The sequence below is a fragment of the Oxyura jamaicensis genome, chromosome 3 (genome assembly GCF_011077185.1).
Source record: "Oxyura jamaicensis isolate SHBP4307 breed ruddy duck chromosome 3, BPBGC_Ojam_1.0, whole genome shotgun sequence".
Classification (NCBI taxonomy): domain Eukaryota; kingdom Metazoa; phylum Chordata; class Aves; order Anseriformes; family Anatidae; genus Oxyura; species Oxyura jamaicensis.
Genome location: NC_048895.1, coordinates 76,724,316 through 76,748,070, shown reverse-complemented (window position 1 = coordinate 76,748,070; position 23,755 = coordinate 76,724,316).

Sequence of the window (23,755 nt, the reverse complement as noted above, 5' to 3'; positions counted from 1 at the left end):
AAGAAAAGGAAAAGTAGCTCAGAGCACCTATAAGTCTGAGACAGGAAAATAATTCCTGATGACATAACATTTGGCAATTGTTTTAACCCCAAGAAAAAGAGCAGAACTCCAAAGTACAGATCCAGCTCATTTTATTTTATTTTATTTTATTTTATTTTATTATTTTATTTTATTTTATTTTATTTTATTTTATTTTATTTTATTTTATTTTATATTTTATATTTTATTTTATTTTATTTTATTAATTGGGACTGCTCACTCTGTTTTCTGGCTTTGATCAGAAACATTTCCCAATCCTCAGAAATGTTATAAAAACTCACAGACCATAGTTAATCCACACCTTGAAGGTTCTCTCTGCACCTTTCTGACATCTGCAAAACCTGTAAGGAGGATTAATAGCACCTAAAAGTGCTATGAAGCAACAGAGCTACAAGATCATTTCAAATCCTCCTAGAGATGATACTATAGCATAAAACACCCTAGGCCTTCAGGTCCTGCTTACTTCTGCCTCATCTGAGTAATTTGTGTCATTAAGCCACAAATTACTGGAGATAGGGAAAGTAATATCATTACAATAAAAATATTACATGTAATATATCATTACATGTACAGTTTCTTCCCTTCCCCTCCCCCCCATTTGTTGCATAGGTATCTCCATATTTTCAGACTTCATTTTAATGCATTCTTTGATTTGTTAATCTGTGGGGAAAACGTCTTCAGTGTCTAAGCTAAATAGCTTAGACTTTAGCTTCATAGCTAAAAACAATCTCAGATAGAATAGTTTAATTTCCAGTCTGAATTTATTTGTGACCAATTTGTAACCATCTAATTGTGTACCTGCACCAAATGGGAGTTTTACCATTGAGTATAATAGGATCAGACCGTGTGTTGTGAAGACATGGACTGGAAGAAAGACACGGACTGGGTGTTACTGCATAATGGCAGCAGTAAATTATATTCCAAAAGCAAGATTAGAAGCAGATATAAATCAATACTTTTCAACCGACTTTTAGGAAGTTATATCACTGTGCACAAACTGCTAGTTTAGCCCTCAGATTTTCTCAGTAGACTTTAAACCTTGGCCAGATACATAATGCATGCTACAGAATGACTTCCAGCAGCTCCTGCACTAAACTGAAAATGTCTGACTCAACCTGGATTTATATTTTAGAAAGTTATTCAAATATGATTTAGGGTGTGTGTAGCCTGGAGAATCTACCACACTTCCAGACATTTTTCAAGTTTACTGTCTTTATTCTTAACATAAAACAAAACAAAGCAAAACAAAACAAAGAAACAAAAAACACACACTTTTTTTTTTTTTTTTTTTTTTTTTCTTCCTCAGCAACCTGTTGGGTTCTACCTAACATTCCTAACACTTCACACAAGATGTAAAAATCTCTTCTTTCAAACTTTTTATTCTTGTGTTTAAACTTCCAGAACATTGCCTTTTTTTTCATTTGGTCATTGTTTTAGGTTTGCATTTCAACCTTTTTGTAAGCCATTTCTAATTTTTCAAACTGTACTACACAGGTTGCTATATGGTGGCTAGGAGAAGTTGGTGGCTTCTGATGCAAAATAATTTGGTTTAAGAAGCTTTTCTAGAATGAGCAAAAAAGAGTATTTGACTATTTCCTGGGAGATAAATTGAAAAAAAGTAACAACTACATTAATCGACTATTGTTTAGTTGGCCTACGTGACATGGTGTATGTATGGAATTACTCTGTGGATCAGAATCTATTATTGTCTTTGAATATATACACAAAATTTGCTAATATCTCTACATCAGGTGATGTTTCAAAAGACATGCAGCTTCATTGGTAGTTCTGAAAGACTAATCAAATTTACTTTCCCTAAAGTTAATATTAAAAGTCACCAATTTCAAATTAAGGCAAATAAATACATTGCTTTCCAGATGATAAGACGTTAAATATCACACTCACATATGTTATTGTGAGTTTATTTTTATAAATCTACAAAGCTTTGTTGACTCTGTAACTATCCTCCATGATTGGCATGCCTTTGAATAAGTTATAAAGTTGCCCAGGAAGACAGTGACCCAACCAAATGTTACCCTTGGTCCTCAATAGTAATGTTCATGAGCAATGGGAAATCTGTGCAATGGCAGTTTTCCTAGTTCCCTTTTGTTTCAAAAGGAAGTTTGGCCAGAAATAATTCTCTATCCTGAAAGTAAAATGACCTTTTGGCCGGACAGTACAACTAACACTGTAAATGCAATCTGACATGAGTTCATTGTTAAAAAATCTTCAGTGTAATGAACTATTTTAGAACATCTAATGGGGTCAAAACGCACGAGCAAATACATACAGAGAGAGAGAGAGAATTGGAAATGGGAGAAAATGCTAAAAGAGGTCAAATATAAAGAAAATCAATTAAACCAAAACACAATAAATCAGTTCATTAAAATATAAGCAATTAAAAAGCTTGTATTTATTTAGCAGGGTAAGAATAATCTGAGAATGGGCCCTATTAAGTTCAGTTGTCCAAATCAAGGAGAATGTGTCAAGAAGGTTCTCAGCAATCTCATATAATTACTACAAATTCATGTAGTTAATCTGAGGACCACAGCTCCATCCAGTATCTTCATTTGGAAGCTCCAAGCAAAACTCCTCTGTTGCTCTGTCAAACTTTGGATAAACTTTTTTTTTTTTTTTTTTTTTTTTTTAATATATATATATAATTCTCTTGGTAAATAAAATTCTAAAGTAAAAAGTATTACTAAAACTATACTTGTCCAAGTTGCATTAATTTTGTTGTAGTGAGGGATGCATCCCACAGAGATGGTTTCACCAGGCTACTCTGATAACTCAGCCTTACAATGATACATTGTGAGATTTAGGCTAAGATTAGAGCATATCTCATGCAAAAGACTAAGAAAATTAAGTTTACTCACAAGATTGACAGGAGGGTATAAAAAACCAACATGGGCAATGTGAAAAACAGTCGGACAAAGATCCTAAAACCAGAAGGTACTGTGTTATTCACAGCATTAATTAAAGGGGGGGAAGAGGAAAATGGAGTTGCAGATTTTAAGTGTCTGCGTACAAGACATAGTTGCAAGATAAGCAGGAGATAAACAAAAAAAATATTAATTTAATGCATGACCAAAACTATAAAAACATTGTGGAATAATTGAAGTAGAAAATTAAGCTTGTATAAAAAGTGAATGAAAAGAAATTTGGGAAGTATTAAAATCATAGAGGAAGAAAAGAAGGAGGTTGTTGCCTTGTCTCTATTATGTAGGATATAGACGTATACAAAAACAAACAAACAAACAAACAAACAGAACTGCAGAAAATCAGGTGTGATGTTAGTTAAAGCATCCCAGGGATAACGAATATCAATAATTGGAAGATGATTTGGAACATTTACTGAGTTCCCATCACTTTAAGATCTTTTAGAATAGGCTAGCCATGTACCTACCAATGATAACAAATGTTAACATATGGGAAGGGGTGAAATAACTGATTTCTTGATTTTTTCTCCAATTCTGATTCTGGTTTTGTTTATTGCTACCTCTGAAGATAGCAGTTTTCAGGAAATGTGGTTAATAAAGACGGGAAGAAATGTATAGTGCACAAAAATCAGTAGAGACACATAGTCCAGATAAATTGCTTATTTTATTCAGCTAAAGTCTGCAGTAAGATATATGTCTTTATTTAATTATTTTTTCAACAATATTTCTGCATACTGATCTTTCTAATATTTAGTGTTTCACATCCATATGTTTACTAGCTCACATTAATGGAGTACTCTTTGTAGATCAAAGCTAGCATGTACATACCTTTGCTACTCAGTCAAGCTTCCTATTCATTTTAGGAATATTTAGTGCTGTATCACTTCTGAGATTTGTAGCATCTTTTATTTTCCAATACTTTTAGGCACATACTTCTTCTTATAGTTTTTCCTTTCCTATATCCTAGCGGGTAGTCTCTATTTGTCTTCTGATAATATCTGCAAAAATTTTGGTGGGATGTAAAAAGATATTTTTATTTATCAAAAAAAAAAATATCAATTAATAACAATTATCATTGCCCTGGGAACAAGGCTTTGGTATATTTAGTCATGCCATACTTGACATGTATCTGCAATAGTCAAATTTAGGTGCTAGAGGGGCGATTACAGAGGCTAACAGTTTTGTTCTGAGTCAGATGGAGTGGGAAATCATGTTTGTATTTAGTGAAAAGTTTGAAACATTTCCAAAAAATCCCAGTCTTTGTCAATACAAAACATAAACATTTCTGAACTTTTTTGAACTTTTGATCTGTTTATCTACTTGGAAAAACATACCTAAAATCTGAATAGTGTTTCGGAAGAGAGGTCACTAGAAGTATAAAGTGTAAAGTTCCTGAATATATGCTCTTTGTTTCACATGTAGGTACCCCAACCAATAGACTATTAGTTATTCAGAAGTGTTTTTTTCTTGGTTTGTTATGTTTTGTTTTGTTTCTTATATATTATCTGGGAGGTTGTCCAATAATTATAAACAAATAATAAAATTATTTAAAAATAAATATTGTATAATATTTTGCAACTGTAACTTGGCCTGAATTATCCCACCTCCCTAATATGCAGCTTAACTGATTGTGTATAGTTTGAGATGACAACCTAGCTCATTTTTTTCCAACATACATCCAACAAGATAATATTGAAAATGGTACTTTCCCACAAAAATAATTATTTTGATAAATCAGCAATTTCTATCTATGGATTATTTTATCAGAAATGTATAAAGTATACTTAAGATGCACTGGGAAAAGACAATGCAGAAGACATCCTTCCAACAGCTTTAGTGAAACTACATTTATCAAATTAAGAATATGGTTCATACTGAAGGACTCCATCAGTATTTGAAAGGAGTTTGACAAAAATTGCTATTTTCCTTGTCGTTATTTCTATTGGCTTTTTTTTTTTTTTTTTAAACAACATCAAGATGTAGTTGTTTATGGCTTTTCTATATTTATAATTTACTAGCCAGAAGTTTTAAAGTGTAAATCCTCAGGTAGGATTTTCTTTTTCTTTTTCCCTTTCTTTTTTCTTTTTCCTTTTTCCTTATCTGTTTTCTTTTTCTTTTTTCTTCTTCTCTTTCTTCTTCTTCTTCTTCTTCTTCTTCTTCTTCTTCTTCTTTTTCTTCCTCTTCTTCTTCTTCTTTTTAATATCATAGAATTCAAAATACAATATTTTAAGACAAATCTGAATTACCATAATTTAGGTACTGCAAGAAAAAAACAACAAAATAAAAGCAAACAAACAAACAACAAAACTAACAATAACAATAACAAAAGTAAACCTCTCCCTCTTCAGTATTCTATCTTTTATAGTGTCAGATATATCCAGACTCTCTTTACTGTACATTTGCTGACCTGCTATCCTGCCTTTTTGGCATTTTGGACCTTCCAGTGTCTTTTTTAGTGACAGCTGAATAACACAGTCTTGGCTTTCTTCCAGGAGAACTGTATTGTTATAATTTTGTATGGCTGACATAAATATTTTTGATGGAATGAGTTATAGGAGAAATAGACATTGTAATTTCTTTCTGAAGTGCATAAAATATGCAACTTAAAATACTGCCAAATTTTCTGGCCTCTTCTGCCTATATACATGCACCTCAAAGGCATCTGCCAAGGAGTATCACATCCTTGGTTACTAGCAAATATTTTTATTGGTATGTAAGTCATGTTAGAACTTCTGTTTTCACTCTTTATGCTGAAGTGATGCGTAACTACTGCAGCACATTCAGTGCAAGAGGACCTCATTCTGGAAAGCGGAGTTCTCCACAAGGTTTTAAACATTGTTGTAGCTAATGCAGCAGCCAGTGAAATGACAGAACAGAGCAATTTAAAGAGCTGACATTTCATACATGTGCCCTGTATAATATGAAATATAATGGTGTTCTGGGAAATTTCTAAGGCACTCCAGCATTATTATTATTATTATTATTATTATTATTATTATTATAACTTTCAGGTTAGCAGATTCTGCTGCCTTAACTTTACTGTATAGACTACATGACATTTACCTAATGAATGGAGTAGGGATTCTGCTAAGAGGTAGTTGAAAGTAGTGATACCCCAGGCTTGGAGTTCCCTGAGCTCAGTTGCTTGCAGGAGTATTTTCTGTGTAGCTCAGGTTATCAGTAGAAACCTCTTGTTCATTCAGACATGTGACATTCATTTGGTCAGAACACTTGGGTGGAAAAAAAAAAAAAAAAAAAAAAAAAGAATAGAAGAACCTGCTCTCATCTTTATCTCTTCCTTTTACAAGCATGACTAATTTACTTGTAAACCATATTTTTAAAGTAAATATTTTGTGGTTTCACGATGCATTTTTGAAACATGTTTTTAAATTGGGAATGTTTGAAAGTTCATGCACACAAGAACATTACCTATGCAATAGATTTCCTATCCTGAAAGTTTTTTTCTTGTAAATTGCTCAGTAATTACATTTCAAAACTGCATTGATTTCTTATATGTCAATAGTTATTAGAGATTACATGTCCAATTCCTGTCAGCTAGCTGACTACCTGAAGTTGAAGATTTTTTCAGCCAGTCCTGTTTTTCATGAGCCTTTCATTTTCTTTTAAAACTACTCTTTCTGTGTCTCCCTTTGGCTGTTGGATCTCTTTTCTCTTGATTTTCACTCCTCTACAGTGCTCTTTAGAAATGATTCAGTGAAGCAGCACTGGCCCCCTTGTACAGAATTCTAAGTGTACATTGAGAATTTATCTTACTTCTCCTACGTGTTATAATTACAAGTTCCAATCAAAGTACATCTTTTGAGTTACTAGTTTGTGTCAGTGCTTTAGTAGAAATGCAAATGTTATGTATTTAACATGCAAATGAAGTGAAATAAATATAATGCATGAAGTCTGTATTCCATCTCAGAAGTAATTGTAATGTGTAATAAGAATTCAGCAGCCAGGTTTGACAAGAGAGAAGGCACAACAATTTTTATTTACTGCAAGAGCACTCATATCTATCTGACCTTTCCTGGTTGTGGTGACTTTTAATGTAAGTTTAACACTCTGATTTCTATTTGTGACTACAGGCATGTCTGTATTACTTTTGCATTATCTCACTGGCATAGGCATAATCTTCTTCACAAATTGATGCTTCTCTATGTAGTAGCAAGGTCCTATTTGAGTTTTAGAACTACAGAGTGGTTGTAAGAATAAAGGTTTATTGTATAGCAGGTGATGCTTTGAGAAAGTACTAGAAGCAGGGTACTGCAATCCTCTATTTGGTAAACATCTGAGCTTCCAGCACATTAAAAATTAGTAGCAATTTTTGTTAGGATGTTTGTGCTCAAGAACTAACAAAGGAGTTGTCCTCTAGGATCTGCCAGTGGAATGCACTTGGAACTGATGGCCTCCAAAATACACTGTGGCATCAGGTTCCAAAATTTCTTTGTGTTTTCTATAAAACACATTTTCCTTTTATTTGTTTTGATGCATGATAATTTTATTGATAAGTGCCCCCTCATCACATTTTAAAACAATTTTATTGATTTTACAGATTTTTGTCATTGCCTTTATCTATTTAATTATTCATTTCTATTTTTTTTTCCCCAAATGTCAAAGTCCTAATTCATTTCATGTGGTTGTAATTACAACCTTCTCATCCTCTTTTTAAGATTTCTATATCATAAGATGGGATGACCATAACTCTATGCATTATTTAAAATGTGGAATTATTTTGAATGCATAACAGCATGATTGTATTAATTTGATTCAGCCTCTGCTATCTACATGACTTGTGATGTAGTACAGCTGAGCTTATTAATTACTGACTAGTTAAATATTACAGGGAGCTTTTTGTAAGCAAATGAATCAAAGCCTTGCCACTGTGCTTGTAGACAGATTTCTCCAAGGTTTCATTTGTAAATGAACCTAGGAACTACATTTTTCAGTTTGTTGGTAGGTCTGTCTTTTACTGTAAGTTTTAGTTCAAATCATTCTGAAAACTCAGGGAAAATAAGCTTAAATTCTATTAAGATTTGATTTGAATTTTTTTTTTTTAATTTTTATTTTTCAATTATTTTCTTGTACCAGTCTTCCTTTAATCATAAAATCATAGAATCATAGTATATCCCAAGTTGGAAGGGACTCACAAGGATGAGCAAGTCCATCTCCTGGTTCCTCACAGGTCTACTCAAAAATCAGAATTCAGATAATTCAGACTATATGACTGATAGCATACTCCAAACACTTCTTAAACTCTGACAGACTTGATGCCATGACTACATCCCTGGGGAGCCTCTTTCAGTGCACGACAACCCTTTTGGTGAAGAACCTTTTCTTGATATCCATCCTGAACCTCCCCAGTCACAGCTTGACTCCATTTCCTTGGTTCCTATTGCTGGTCACCAGAGAGAAGAGATCAGCACCTTCCACTCCACTCCCCCTTGTGAGAAGCTGTCAGATTGTGATGAGGTCTCCCCTCAGCCTCCTCTTTTCCAGGCTTAACAAACCAAGTGACCTCAGCCACTCCTCAAATGTCTTCCTCTCTAGGCCCTTCACCATCTTCGTTGCCCTCCTCTGGACACTCTCCAATAGTTTCACATCCTTTTTGTACTGTGGTACCCAGAACTGCACACAGTACTCAAGGTGAGGCCATACCAACTCAGAGTAGAGCAGGACAATCACTTCACTTGACTGAGTAGCAATGATGTGCTTGATGCACTCCAGGATATGGTTGGCCCTCTTGGCTGCCAGGGCACACTGCTGGCTCATATTCAGCATGCTATCAACCACAGCCCCCAGATCCCTTTCTGTGGGACTGCTCTCCAGCGTCTCATTGCCCAGTCTGTACGTATAGCCAGGGTTGCCTCGTCCCAGGTGCAAGACCCGGCACTTGCTCTTGTTAAACGTCATGCGGTTGGTGATTGCCCAGTTCTCCAGTTTGTCCAGATCTCTCTGCAAGGTCTTTCTACCCTCGACATAGTCAGCAGTTACTCACAGTTTAGTATTGTCAGCAAATTTACTCAAAACACCCTCTAGTCCTACATCCAAATCATTTATGAAAACATTGAAAAGAACTGGCCCTAAAATGGAGCCCTGGGGGACCCGACTGGTGACTGTCAGCCTGATGTAACCACATTTACCATAATCCTTTGAGCCCTACCCATCAGCCAGTTGTTCACCCATCATTGTATTATGTTTTTATCTAGCTATATGTTGGACATTTTGTACAGTAGGATCCCACAAGAAACCATATCAAAAACTTTATTGAAATCCAAAAAGATTACATCAGCTGGCTTCCCTTGATTGACTAGATGGATGATCTTATCATAAAAGGAAATTAAATTTCTTAAGCAGGACCTACCCCTCATAAACCTATGTTGGCTGTGACCTATGACTGCATTTTCCCCAAGGTAGGCTTCGATAACTTCCAGGATAATCTTCTCCACAATTTTACCAGGCACTGACGTGAGACTGACAGGCCTGTAGTTACCAGGGTCTTCTTTCTTTCTCTTCTTGAGAATTGGCACAACATTTGCCATATTCCAGTCAACTGGGACCTCTCCAGATTCCCAGGGCTGTTGGAAAAATAATTGAGAGAGGTTCTGTGATGATGTCAGCAAGATCTCTGAGCATCCTGGGATGAACACTACCAGGCCCCATGGACTTGTATGGATCCAAGTGGAGCAGCAAATCTCACACAAGTTCAGGGTTGGCTAGGATTTTATCATTCCCACCATCATTGTTCTCTAGCTCAGGGCACCTGGGGTCCTGAAGCTCATCATTGGTGTTGAAGACAGAGGCAAAGAAGGAATTAAACATATCTGCTTTGCCTATGTCGTTGTCCTTGTGAGGTGGCCATCCCCAACAAGTAGCAGATGTATGTTTTCTTTGGTCCTCCTTTTTCTGTTTATATATTTAAAAAATCCCTTTTTATTGTCTCAAACAGTCCTGGCCAGCTTCAGCTCTAATTGGGCTTTGGATGCACAAATTCTCCCTACAAAGGTGAACGACATGCCTGTAGTCCTTCCATGGTGCCTGACCCTGCTTCCAGCACCCTAACACTTCATTTTTGTGCCTAAGCTTCAGAAAAAGATCCTTGGTCAGCCAGGCCAACCTTCGGCCCTCCTGCCTGACTTCTGATATTTTGCAATTGCCTGATCCTCCTATATTAGGAGGCAGTGCTTAAAGATTGACCAGCACTGACAGATGCTGATGCCTTCAAAAACAGTTTCCCAGGGACCTTACTAACTAGTTCCCTGAGCAGCCTGAAGTCTGATCTCCCTATATCCAGGGTTGAAGTTTTGGTGGCAGTTTTCCTTCTGTCTTGAAAACTTTTAAACTCAACCGCTTGATGGTCACTATGACCAAGATGGCCACCAAATGCCACATCCTTCCCCCAAGACCATCTCTGTTCTCCAGCAACAGATCTAGAAGAGCACCTTTCCTAGTTGGTTCCTTTAGCACCTGCAACAAGAAGTTAACATTGAGGTGCTTTAAGAACCTCCTGGACCTGCTTTTATCAACTGTATGATATTCCCAGTTAATGTCTGGCAAGTTAAAGTCCTGCATAAGGACAGGGGCTGTTGATCTTGAGGTGTCTCTTAGTTCCTCAAAGAATAATTCATTGGCGTCATCATCTTGGCTGGATGATAATGATGGATGGATGGATGAGTAATAGACTCCCATGACGACATCCCCTTAATCTGTTTGTCTCTTAATCCTTACACAGAGGCTCTCAACTTTCCCATCACCAACTGCAAGCTCCACACAGTCCAGCCCCTCCTTTACATACAGTGCCACCCTCCCCACCTTGTCTGCCCTGCCGGTCCCTCCTGAGGAGCCTGTAACCATTTATTGCAACACAACAGTCACAGGACTCATCCCACCATGTTTCACTTATGCCAATGACATCATAGCTCTGGGACTGGGCCAAGACTTCTAGCTCCTCTAGCTTGTTCCTCATGCTGCATGCATTGGTGTAGAAGCACTTCAGATGTGCCTTATTTTAAGCAACACCTCATGGAGCAGACCAAAGGACCTCACTATCACACAATCCCTCTGATTTTGGCGTGTTATCCAATAGTTTATCATTGGCGGGCCTGGTTTTATCCTTTTCCCCCTTCTACTCTAATTTAAAGCCCTGTCAATCAGCCCTGCTAACTCCTGGGCAAAAATCTATTTCCCCCTCTGAGAGAGGTGCATCCCATCTGGTGCCAGCAGGCCTGGTGTTGCTTAGACCTTCCGATGATCAACAAACCTGAAGTTCTGCCGGTGGCAACAGTCTTGTAGCCACTGAGACTTTAAAAACTCCTTTCAGAAAAAGGGATAGACTACAACCCTCATTGCTACCTCTGCCATCTTAGTTGAAAAGTATCTGGTATCTGATATAAGCGATATAGATAAGTCTCTGGTGTCTGATGAAAGCAATATTCTACTTTCTGATACCAGCGAATGTATGGACAGCTATACTTTTTGGTACCTGCTGTGTTTTAGAATTAATCACTAGGAGCAGAAAGAAAAAACATTATAAAAATGAGAAAGAAATACTTATCTGATAAAGATTCTGTGAAATCTAACATTTCTAAGATACACTGAATAACAACAAAAAACAAACAAACAAAAAAGAATAGCTGAAGCTCCCACCATCCAGAAAAAGACAATCAGAGAGGAAATGGTCTTTTTATAGTGACACAACAATATATGACCTTTTTAATATATTTATTTGTTAGGAGTAAACTTTTTAAAAAAATCTGCTGTTTCACAAGAGGTTAGTGAAACTATTTCATTATTGCAGTAATATAATTAAACACTTCATAAGCAATTGAGCATCCAAATTTTGCACCAGCTGTAAGAAAGTAAAACAAAAAGTGACAAGTAGACCAACAACTAATGAAATGCGATAACCCAGGTGAGAAATAAAAGACATTAGTGTCTTGGCATCCCCAGAAGAAATGTCTATAGGTTGGAAATGACCCTGGGACAGTAATAAAACAGTTCTGTAACATGATTAATACAGACCTCAAAACCACACCTTGGAATGAAAACTAATTTCTTGTGAAACCTGAGACTTTTGAGGAGTATATGGGTGTCAGAGAGAACAATCTGGAACCTAGAAGTGAAATATAACCTCCATGATTTGGAAATCTGATGAGTAGCATTTTTCATTTGTATACATTTTGTTCAAGAAATGCGGTTGATATCTAAACCTACATACCACAGTGCTGTTTGAAGAATGTGGAGGTGCAGTTTCACCTCTTTATATAGTATAGTATAGCTCCTCTATATAAAACACAGACTGGATTGGAGTATGTTGCCATAACTTATTGGTTAAAATACCATCCTATCCGTGCTATAATGGAAGCTGATGCCTTACTTTGAAGTGACTGAAATTAAATGAAAGAAAGACAGATAATCTTAGGATTTGTAGAGAACAAATAATACATTTGTGTACAGCTTCAGCATATCAGAAGCTTAAGCTAATCAGTCCAAAAACAGAATAAAAGTGAATGACCTGGATGTGAGAGTAAAATAATACCATTTTCTGAAAACAACATTTAATTTAACTTAATTCTATTTTAGTTTTTATTTTTTTAGAAATAACAGTTTTCTACCTGTAATTAGTCCTCCAGGGCAATTACGAAAGACAATCCAAAATATCAGTGGACGAGTATAACAATCTGTTTTTATTTTATTTATTTATTATTATTATTAACTAAAAAATCTTTCAACAGCTACTCTTGGCTGGTTTAGGAAATTTCTATTTTCCACTGACTTCAAAGGTCAAGTCCTGACCTTCCTGCAGGAAAATATGTGTTCATACGTGGAAAGTTCAAGTGATATTAGAGTGTCAGTTTTCAAAAGAATTTTTCAAAAGAATTTATGAGACTAAAAGAGTAAATTTATCAACCTTTAAGCCCTGAAAATGCAAAAGGAGCCTGAGTTGCTTTGCATCTTTGAGCATCTCTCTGGAACTGTTCTAATGTAGATAAGGAGCCCAGAACCAGATGTGCAACAATAGCGGCATTACCCATTTTCCTGAATGAACTTTTTTTTTTTTCTTTTTTTTTTTCTTTTTTTTTTTTTCCTGACAAGCTTGTGGGGCTGTCTATATATGTTGATATGAAACTGTCTTTATGTATTCAAGTGCATGCATCTGCAATGCTTGAACTAACATGCTGGAAATATTTTTTTGCAATACCTGTATAATGTACATTATTGAAAAATTCAGTGGTAAAGAAAAAATACAGTAACTGCAGTAGCTGTTTTGCTGATTTATTAGTAGTGATCATACATTATAAGCCACAGCATTTATAACTGAGTGAAAATAAAAATACTAAGAGATGTACACTGGGAGATGGGAGACCAATAAAAAAGACACAAGAAATGCTCCAAGCAGCATGGAGTCAAGGAATTACTAAATACTTAATCAACATTTAATGTCTATGTCATCCTTTGATTCAGCTTTCCAGTGTTGCTCCTTTGGCTTAAGCTCAAATTTCTTTTATTCTGGTTGTATTGCAAGTTGATTTGGAACCAGTATGCTTTCAAAAGAGTCTTCATTTCCTAAGGTATAATCTTAGTCTCAAGTAGATGAATATTGTAGTGAATTGTTAAGAATAAGTATCAGTTTGAAGAAAGAAAAATGTTCTGGGTGGGAGGGAGAGGGACATTTTTCAAGAACGTAAATGTTTCTGTACCTCATCACTTTGATGTGCTCCAGCAAGAGAGAAACAACAGTTTTGGGATGGTATTCAAAAGAAAGCAAGACACATATTTAAAAAGCCAGGTATTTTATGTGTCAAGCTTTTTCATTTTGTACAAATGTTGGTCTCCTCCCTCAGCTCCAGACTTCTCATCCTCTTGCGTTTAGGTGTGAAATAACATAAATAGATTTTCTGTTGCAGCTTATCCACAATAGTTAGTTTTAGTCTTCCATTTAATTCATAGTGACTGAAATTCACTGTTGTAAAGAGGGGGAATACATGGGCTTGCATTGCATAAACTCTTGATATGAGGGCGATTTGCACTCAGGCTTCTGATCAAAGGAGATGTCCACAAGTTTTTAATGCATACTGAAACAGTTCTTAATCATGTATATTTTCCATGGCTGATCTAGGATCACTTCTACCAGGGGGGATTCTGATACACACTCTTTTCTTCAAATTCTGTCTTCCAATAGTTCTGAGCAGATGAATATGTTAATATAAACCTCTAAATATTTTTAGTCTAGAAGTGTCTAACCTATATATTATGTACTTAATTTGTATTAGAGTGGATACATTATGCAGATATGTTGTACATGTCCAGACATTATTTGGGCATACTGAAAATGTGGATAATATTAATTGGAGTAGATACACAGAATAAAGTAGTAGGACATCCTTGGTAAGTTTTCTGGTTCTGCTTATTCTTAAATTGTGCAGACTTGTTTTCTCCAAGATAACTATTATCATTTCTGTAGCTTATTTTGAAACAAAAAAAACATCTGAGCTTATACAACTTTTAGTAGAGATCTGTTGTCTGCTGATTCCATGATTTTGTACCAGCAGAAAACTAGACTCAGAATTCAGTCTACTATCTCCCTTTCTTACCCTTCCCTGTTTCAATCATCCCTGGTGTTGATATTGGAAAATGTAAATATATAGGTGTGGTCAAGAACTGCTTGTCACCAGGACTGGTGATGACATTCAAATCCATCCAAAGGTATTTTGGAGTTGCTGACTTAAGCTTTTTTGACCTCTTCATTCAGCTTTTTAGGTGCATCTTGTTCACTTCCCTGGAACGAGTTTGTTTTTATAACTTATTTTGAATAAAATTGTTTCAGCAACTATAGCTGAAGCTGCAGCTACAGCTCTGTGACGTAGACCAGAGCACCTAATTTACAAGTCTTGCTTCACAGACAAAAACAGTACAAACTAAGTAGAGGGGAACCTATCATCTAGAATGTAAATTAAAAATATTAAAAATTAAATTAAAATAAGGGGGATCAGATTTGTTTAATCTCAGAAAATCTTAAATTGTTTAAAAGCTTAAGGCACACTTACTAAATGTTATTTTAAAAGGTGTGTCATTACTCGGTGATTTTCGTTTTCTGACATTAATTGATCTGGACTAAATGCCTTCTGCCAAATTTCAGTTTGAGAGATAGTGCCTTGTTTATTTATTAATTTACTACAAAACATCAAAAAACAGCCCAGCAGGCTACTAAAAGCAACAATCAATCACATTTAATCCAAGATTATGAAGTTGTTTTTATTCCCCCCTCCCCTCTTTCACCCACTTTTATTTAATTTCTTGAATGAGCTGCAATGTGGGAGTTGCTTGGAACAATTTTAAATGCACACTCGCAGAGTGTTCCCACCTTACCATGCATTCTCTGATCTCAGTTTCAGACCCAGCAATATTTCAGACATACCCAGAACATTTTGGGAAGCAATAGGCAAAATACTGCCACCATACATGCCATTTTACCTCACTTATAATACCTCACTTTCCAGTTCAGAAAATGGACTGTGTCTGCCAAAGAGGAAAACCTGCTCTCATTGTTTTTTCTTATAGGCTAAAAGTCCACATCACATCACCAAAATATTTTTAGTCTGTTTTTCAAGACCTTAATACAGAGCTTCATTTCAAAATAAAGACAAAGAGGTAGTTAACACTATCACTTGATAGTTTTAGAATGTTTTAATATATTGGTTGGCATATTATCTACAAATGACCTCCTAGAATACCTATCAGATAAATGAAAATTTGAGGAATTAAAGGGTTGAAATAAGCTGACTATGACAGATTTGGAGTCATATATTCATCTGACTGGCTAATGATCATTGCACTGGATTCCCCCTGCTAAAACTTTGAATATTCTAAGTCATGATACTATTGACATGATACTATTAAAATGAATAAACCAGTTGGTAAAAGAGAAAGAACCATTTACATATATGTCCATAGCTCTAATTAACAGTTATGTTTTCTAGTTCAGCTTTTAAACTAACTGTTAACTTGCCTGTTAACTTGCCAGTTGTACTACATCTTTTTTGGCTGTATTACTGGAAAATTGTGAATCATACTTACGAAGAATACAGTATCCATACCTATATGCTGTTCAAATTTGTATGAAATGACTTATTTAAAAAGATAAAGAAGAATAGATGAAAATGTTGAAAAGTTTGTTATGGTTTGCAGGTAAATTACTAGTGCAGCATTTAATTACTAAATGTATCTGTTGTATAAAAACTGCATCATATGGATACAAGTACTATGATTGAATTTTTAGCATCATAGAAAGCTTAACACATGACATTTAGATGTTCCACGGCAGGAAGATATCTAGAAGAACTTCATGTCAATGAGTCTTGTTTTCTTTTATTGCAAAAATAACATTTTTCTTAATTTGGGATGATCATGACTCTTTTTAAAAGTAGCCAGTTTTTTTTGCCTTGTCCCCTTGAAAAGCTGTACCAAGATGTTTCTGCTTAGATGATTAGAAATAACCTTCCAGTGTTTTCTGACTAAAGAATTTTGAAATAAAATGTAAGTAAGTTAAATAGAATTTTATTTCTTCAGAATTATATATGATGTATAATCTAGATTTACACATCATTGCTGTATAATTACAATAATGCAAAAATTGCTTCATTTTCTTGGGAGAAGTAGGGAAAAAGTCTCCAAATCACTTCACTGATGCATAGAATTTTAGACTCAATAGCCCCAAATGGACCAATTGAACAACAGGTGATACAACAGGTTCAAATGAGTTCTCCATTCTGATCTGTGAAACCAAATGGAAAGGGTAAACTTCTGTGGCATAGGCTGCATCATGAATCTGGGAAATATACTGTTTATATTTTTTCTCATGACTGTATAACAAAAAAGAAGACTAAAAACACCAGTAAATATTTTGTAGAGAGGAATAAAGTTTGCTTGTAAGTACAAGGAAGTGGTTTCTCCTTAAATATTCCAACAAACCTTATAGTTAAAATACCTATGAATATATTTGCATATATACACAGAGGGAGAGTTCATATATATATATGAACATACATGTCATAGCTGATCTAGACAGTGTAGTATATATACAGACAAATATAAACATGCATGTCTATAGTAGACTTATTTAGATGTAGCACCCAAAGTGTGCACAGAATAGAGTGGTAAACTCAGTGCCAACCAGTATGCTATTGATAAACAACTCACATGCATTTCATCTTTGACCGACTAGGAAGTACACTAGCAGCCTAAGTCATGCCCCAGCATGTTTCTTCTTGTCTGTATATGCAATAAATTATAAGAACACCTTCTATTCAAAAAAAGAAAGGTATAAAATTAACATTTTCTAGAGGAAAAACTTGCCATGAACATCACTGTAATTGTGACCTTAAACAGGATATAAGCTCAGTTTTATTACACTGTATTTTCTTTATGTCACTCCCAATCCAAACCATTCAATGATTCTATGATTTTATATGCTATTGTGAAATGTTTATTTGCAATGTTCTCAGACAAAATGTTTTGTTTTCAGCAAAACTATTTTTGATAAAAAATAGCTATTTTCTTTGGGATTATTTTTCTTTTACTGACAGAAGTTCAGACATGCAAGCTTAAGTCTTTAATTGTTTAACATAGAGAAGGTATTTTTGGAAATATTATTCATGCTTAAGATCTCCATATCTCCATAGATCTGATAATAATCCTGATGCTGAAATAGTTGCTTATTTCAGCAACCTATTAAGGAAAAAATTCCTGGCACATCACTGGATTGGTAATATTTCCAACGAGTTTTAGTAGCTGACAGTAATCACATTGAGACAACCAAAACACCTACTTAGAAAACAAAAAGCAGAATTTCTGATTTAAGGATTCTTGATATTTAGCTGAAAAATTCCCCTTCCCTTCACATTTTTTTTAATTTTTATTAACTGAAAAGCAACATAATTCACAGCATACAGTAGAAACGATGGAAAAGGAAAGTTTCTTAAATAGTCTGATTTACAAAGGGTGGAAAATGTATTTTCTTAAATAGTTTGATTGCAATGTTACTGCTTATCTAAGTTAAAGAGCCTGCTTTTGTGTATTCTAAACTTAAATATCTATCTCTCATATACATTACATAAGGGACTGTGCTTCATACTCCACAGATCCAGAGATATCTTTGAGCAGTGTTGTATTCTGTATCTCCAAAAGTTTCACAGAAAGATCAAGAACTGTGTCTGTAAGAATTGTTTTTCAGCATCCTTCTTGTTTTTAGATCAGTATTGGTATTACCTTACAACAAGAAATGACTATGCAGATTGATGGCGAAGAACAGAAAAGAACTGCATTGCTGACACCAGCATGTTCCTTTAAGAAGGACAATTAAGGACAAAGACAAATGCCTTTAATATTTAAAGTTTAAGTCTTTCAGTAGGAACATGTTTAACTGCTCTACACATTTAAGATCAAGTATGAAACAGGCTTATGAAACAGGCCAATGACAAGGCAGGAAGACTGGAGACTGCACTTATCTGTCTTAATTATGGTATTTAAGTGCATTCTATTGCATGGTCCTATTTCCTACAAATATATAAATTTGTTGAGAATTGATAAGTTATCAGCCTTTAGTAAACCGTCAATGCATTCATATCTCTCTCACTTATACATAATTTCTTCTTGCTAAGTCCCCTGTGTTTTATTTGAGAATTGCCTTATTTATTACGAGCCAATAATGCATTGAATTGTGTGTGCACTGGCATATTACCTTGTTGAACTATTCAATTAAATATGATAATGCTAAACACACTGACATAGTTAAACACTCAGGTGAATGAGCAATTCACTGTGAAGTGCAGAAATATTTAAAGTCATCTGCATGCCTTCAAGCAATCTATTTTATGTAAAAGAACACTTCAGGATTCAGAGAACAGTATGTGTCTGAAAAGACAAAAATATTGCAACTTTCAAAACATAGCTCTTATGGTTGAAAATCATGTATTTTTAGAAGACCAACCTCCCAGACATAAAGGACTGAAGTGAAGCATACCACCTTATTGTGAGAGTAATAGGCACAAAAGTGAGACGTTACAATCCATTTGAAATTATAATATGAATTAGTGACAGCATTTTGACCTATAAACACTTCCATTCTGGAGTAAAGTTACACTAGATCTATTTCTGAGGAATACCCCTCTGCAGAGGGCTGAGAGGTATTCTCTGAAATAACGTGGAACAAAAATGTCCCTAGATGAAACCTCAACAGCTAAACCAACCCAATTCTCCATTGAAGACAAGACCTATGAAAATTAACAAGGAACTAGTGTTACATGCTCAGTGCATGGTGTTTCAAATGATTATAACTAAATTACATCAAAACCAATTTTCTCCAGAACACTCAAAAGCACTTCTCCTTAGTGCTGTTTTCCTGCCAAATTTAAACTTTCATTCCCCAGCTGTTTTGGTGGTAGAGTGATTACAAAGAAAAAAAAAAAAAAAAAGTCATGGTAATTGTTTACTGTCAAGAGTGTCTTTTCTCAGTTTTCACATCCTTGAAAAGCCTAATCTTTTTTCTCCTTCAAAACTTTACAAGACAATAAGAAAAATTCAGGCAAAGTCAAACAACAACAAAAAAATCCTGAAAAAATACAATACATTCTGACCAAAGGTAAAAGTTTGAAAAATTCTGCCTGGGAGTTGAAAGGTTCAGGAATTATTGAATACTGATGTCATCAGGTTAGAATACAAGCCATTATTCAATTTGATACTCAGCTATTACTTCTATTGCTATTGATTATTTTACTACCAGAGCTGGATGGAGTTCAATTGGCACATGCTCACTAGACATTCAAGTTGGAACAAAATCAAAACCACTGGCTCCCAAAATTTTTGACAAAGGAAAAGTTATCCCAAAGAGCCTACAGAGATCCTGTTTAAAAATGGGAAAAATATTTTAATTTATCAAAAATTTATCAGGGAAAAATTATTCAAATTTGGATCTCAAAGACTATTTACTTAATTGTGCAGGCTCCGTGACTATTTTATGACTATTTTTAAGGAAATCTGTAGTTTTAGCAGAAAATATGGAAGGAAACATTATGCTTTTGTCTAAATATTGTTGGAATGCTTTATCTAAGCCCTGTATTCAAAATGAAATCTCCAGTGAGGTAGGAGCCTGTTCAAATAATTTCAGCTAAGGTGAAAGCTTTGAGTTATATCCAACTGTTTGCCATATCATGATGTTTTTTTCTCCTGAGGACACTTAGGTATAGGGTGAGAGATCATGTTCAACCAGCATTTCAAGGAAAGCTCATGAAAAAATGAAAGAACTTTGTGTTAGCACATGCAGTTTCTAAGACTCTAAAAGCAGATACATTTATTTTCCTTCCTTTTGAGTATAAAATGGAGAACAACTTTTCTGCTACTATAATATAATCTTCTTTTTGACCATTTGGCCATATATTAACATTTTTGTGATGCTGAATCCCTTATACCACTCCATATTCAACTGTTGTTCCCGTGCAATCTTTCTTAGTAATGTAAAACCTAGAAGGAACTTGGGCTAAGCATCAGCACTTGCTTTAAGTTGAAGGTTATGCTAATCTCCAGGAATACACTGACATCATTCACTTCAGACATAACTCCTGCATAAGGATGATGGATAAAATATTTCTCATAAATACGTGATGAAAAGAGGAAACAAATATATAAACAGTCTTTGGAACATGATGCATTCTTGAGTGTTAAGAAAAAAAAAAGAGTTAACTGTGTAACCAAATGATTCATAGAATAGATATAATGTCAATGAAGACTGTGCATGTACAGTTAAAAACTTTTTATTTGTTTATTTATTTGCCTCTTCTAGTTTAAAATCATTCCCCCTTGTCCTGTCTTTATCTGGCTGATCAAAAAGTTGTTCTCCATCTTTCTTTATAAGCTCCATTTAAGTATTGAAAAGCTGCAATACGGTCACCCTGGAGCCTTCTCTTCTGTAGACTGAACAGCCCTAGCTCTCTCATCCTTTCTTCATAAAAGAGTGCTCCAGCCCTCTGATCGTATTTGTGGCCCTTCTCTGGACATGGTCTGACAGATCAACATCCCTCTTTTGCTGGGGCCCCAGACCTGGATGCACTAAGTGGGGGGGAGGGCTCACAAAGGCAGAGTAGACAGGGACAACCACCTCCCTCTACCTGCTGGCTACTCCTCTGTTGATGATGCAGCTGGCCTTCTGAGCTGCAAGCACACACTGCTGTCTCATGTCAAGGTTTTCTTCCACTAGAACTCCCAAGTCTTTCTCTGCAAGGGTGCTCTCAATGAGTTCTCCCAGTCTGTACATGTGTCTGGGATTGCCCTGGCCCAGGTGCAGCACCTTGTATTTAGACTTGTTGAATCTCATTAGGTTCACATGGACCTTTTGAAATCTCCACTTTGTTTTAGATGTGTAGACATTGAACAGTGGAGCACTGTGTCAAAGACAATGGATCTAGCACTGAAGAAGCTCCTGTGTCTACAAGCACTAGCACAATTGCAGCAGATCAGCTTTGAGGTAAGGCCAGGTTGCTCAGCTTTGTGTCCCATCACATCTTGAAAATCTCCAAGGAACTTGGAGGCTTTTTTTTTTTTTTTTTTTTTTAATGCTATTTGTTAGAGCACACAGTGAACTCTTTAGTTGAACATAGATTTTCCAACTTAAGGTAACTATTCAACACAGCTCTTCTGAAAGCGTGAATATTTTAATTTGTTGGTACTTATTAGTATCTATCTGGACTTCTGAAAGGCCTTTGACATGGTCTCACATGACAACCTGATCTCCAAAATGTAGATATATAGATTTGATGGACATACCATTCAGTGAATAAGGAATTGGCTTTAACGTCGCACCCAGAGAGTGGTGGCCAATAGTTCTGTGTCCAGGTGGAGGCCAATGTTGAGTGGTGTCCCTCAGGGGTCTGTCTTGGGACAAGTATTTTTTAGTATCTTTATAAATGACACAGGCAGTGGTGGGATGAAGTGCACCCTCAACAAGTTTTCAGATGGCACAAAGCTGAGTGGTGCAGTTGATTCAACAGAAGGAAGGGAAGTCATCTAAAGGGACCTGCATGAGCTTGAGAAGTTGAGAAGAACTTTTTTTTTTTTTTGAGAAGAACTTTTTTTTTTTTTTTTTTTTAATACACTTCGTTTATTTTTGGTCTTGTGGAATATTGCATAAAATATGTTTTCTCGAATGGTTAACTTTCCTCACTGGAACATCAGAAAGGCTCAGCTTCCTTTCTGATGATGATTAGCACTAAATATAGTCTACTGTTTGATGAGCAACTATTATTGCAGCTTTACAAACTGTTTTCCCCGTCCACTGCAAGCAATTGTAGACTTTCAAAAAAAAAAACAAAACAAAAAAAAAACAAACAAAAAAACCACCAAAGGCAACAAACAAACAAACAAACAAAACAACAACAAACAACAACAACAAAAAAAAAAAAACAAGACAAGTAGGAGGACCCAGAATTAACTTCAACAGCTATGCAAATATACTTTGATAGAAAACAGTTTTCGGTTTCTTTTGCCTTGTTTTCTCTTCTCTCTCTTTTTTTTTTTTTTTTTTCTTTATTCCATGCTGCATGCTAGCTCATGGATAGCTAGATGCAAAATGAGACTGACATGTTGGACACATGGATATCAAGGATGTGGTTTCCTTAGCAACAGTAACCACATAAAAGGTCTCAGAACTTACTCATGGGACATTTCAGCTTTTCACATAAAATGAATACTGGTGGTGAATATGATTGGTTCAATAGAAATACAGTGAAAGTATAAGAGAATTGTAAATAATAAAATATTAGCCTCTTCTGTTTTCTGAAACCAGAAACAACAAAATCATATTTTTCCTATCATGCGGAAGAAAAGCTTGAATATGGATACCTGCAGAACATTAGAGGCATTAAATTCAGCAGAATTTTGTTGCTTGGAAACATTTGTAATTATTTAGAATTAAACTTTGTTCAAATTATTAATAGATGATCTTTGTCAGCAAGATGTGAAACAGTATCCAAATCTACATACAATCAGACTAACTTAAAACACAAAAGTTGAACGTATCTCAAAACTTTGATCTTGTATTGTTTCAGTTTTTCCATCTTTTAGCTTTGGTTCACTTCATCTATAAATGCAGCAAACAGGCTTACTATATCTATCAATACAATAGCCATGTAGGTAAGTTTAAAGAGTGGGAGTACAGATATAGAAGGTCTGGCACCGTGAGGAAAATCTGGAAGAAAAAGTATTTTAAGCATGTGATGTAACACTGAATAAGCTTGGAGAGGCCATTGAGAAGGAGCACCTGCTGGAAGGCAAGGATATGCTATATTTCTCTGGTCTATTGTGCACCTTTAATGGCTCGTAAATGTCCCATTTACCATACTGAGCCCAATGTCAATGTATCTTAAGAAGATACTGTGACTACAGGAAGTAGTCACAAAAAAAAAAAAAAAAAAAAAAAAAAGAGCAGAATGTTTTCAATGCATTCTTTGACCCTCAGTTTTGCTTTTGTGGAAGCCAAACTGACAAAAATAGAGAAAAAACACAAAGCTGAATTATCTTCAGCATGCACTTAGATTGAGCACTGTGAATATGTAGACCAGTGAAAACTACTTAAAATCTGGAATTCTAGTAAATTAACTTATATGAAACGTATAAAGCTTTAGCTACCAATTACTTTATGAACAGGGAGTCTTTTAAACATCAGTCTATCTAAAAGGGTAGAAGAATCTTTTTGCTACCAATCCTAAGTATTGTAGCAATGGATA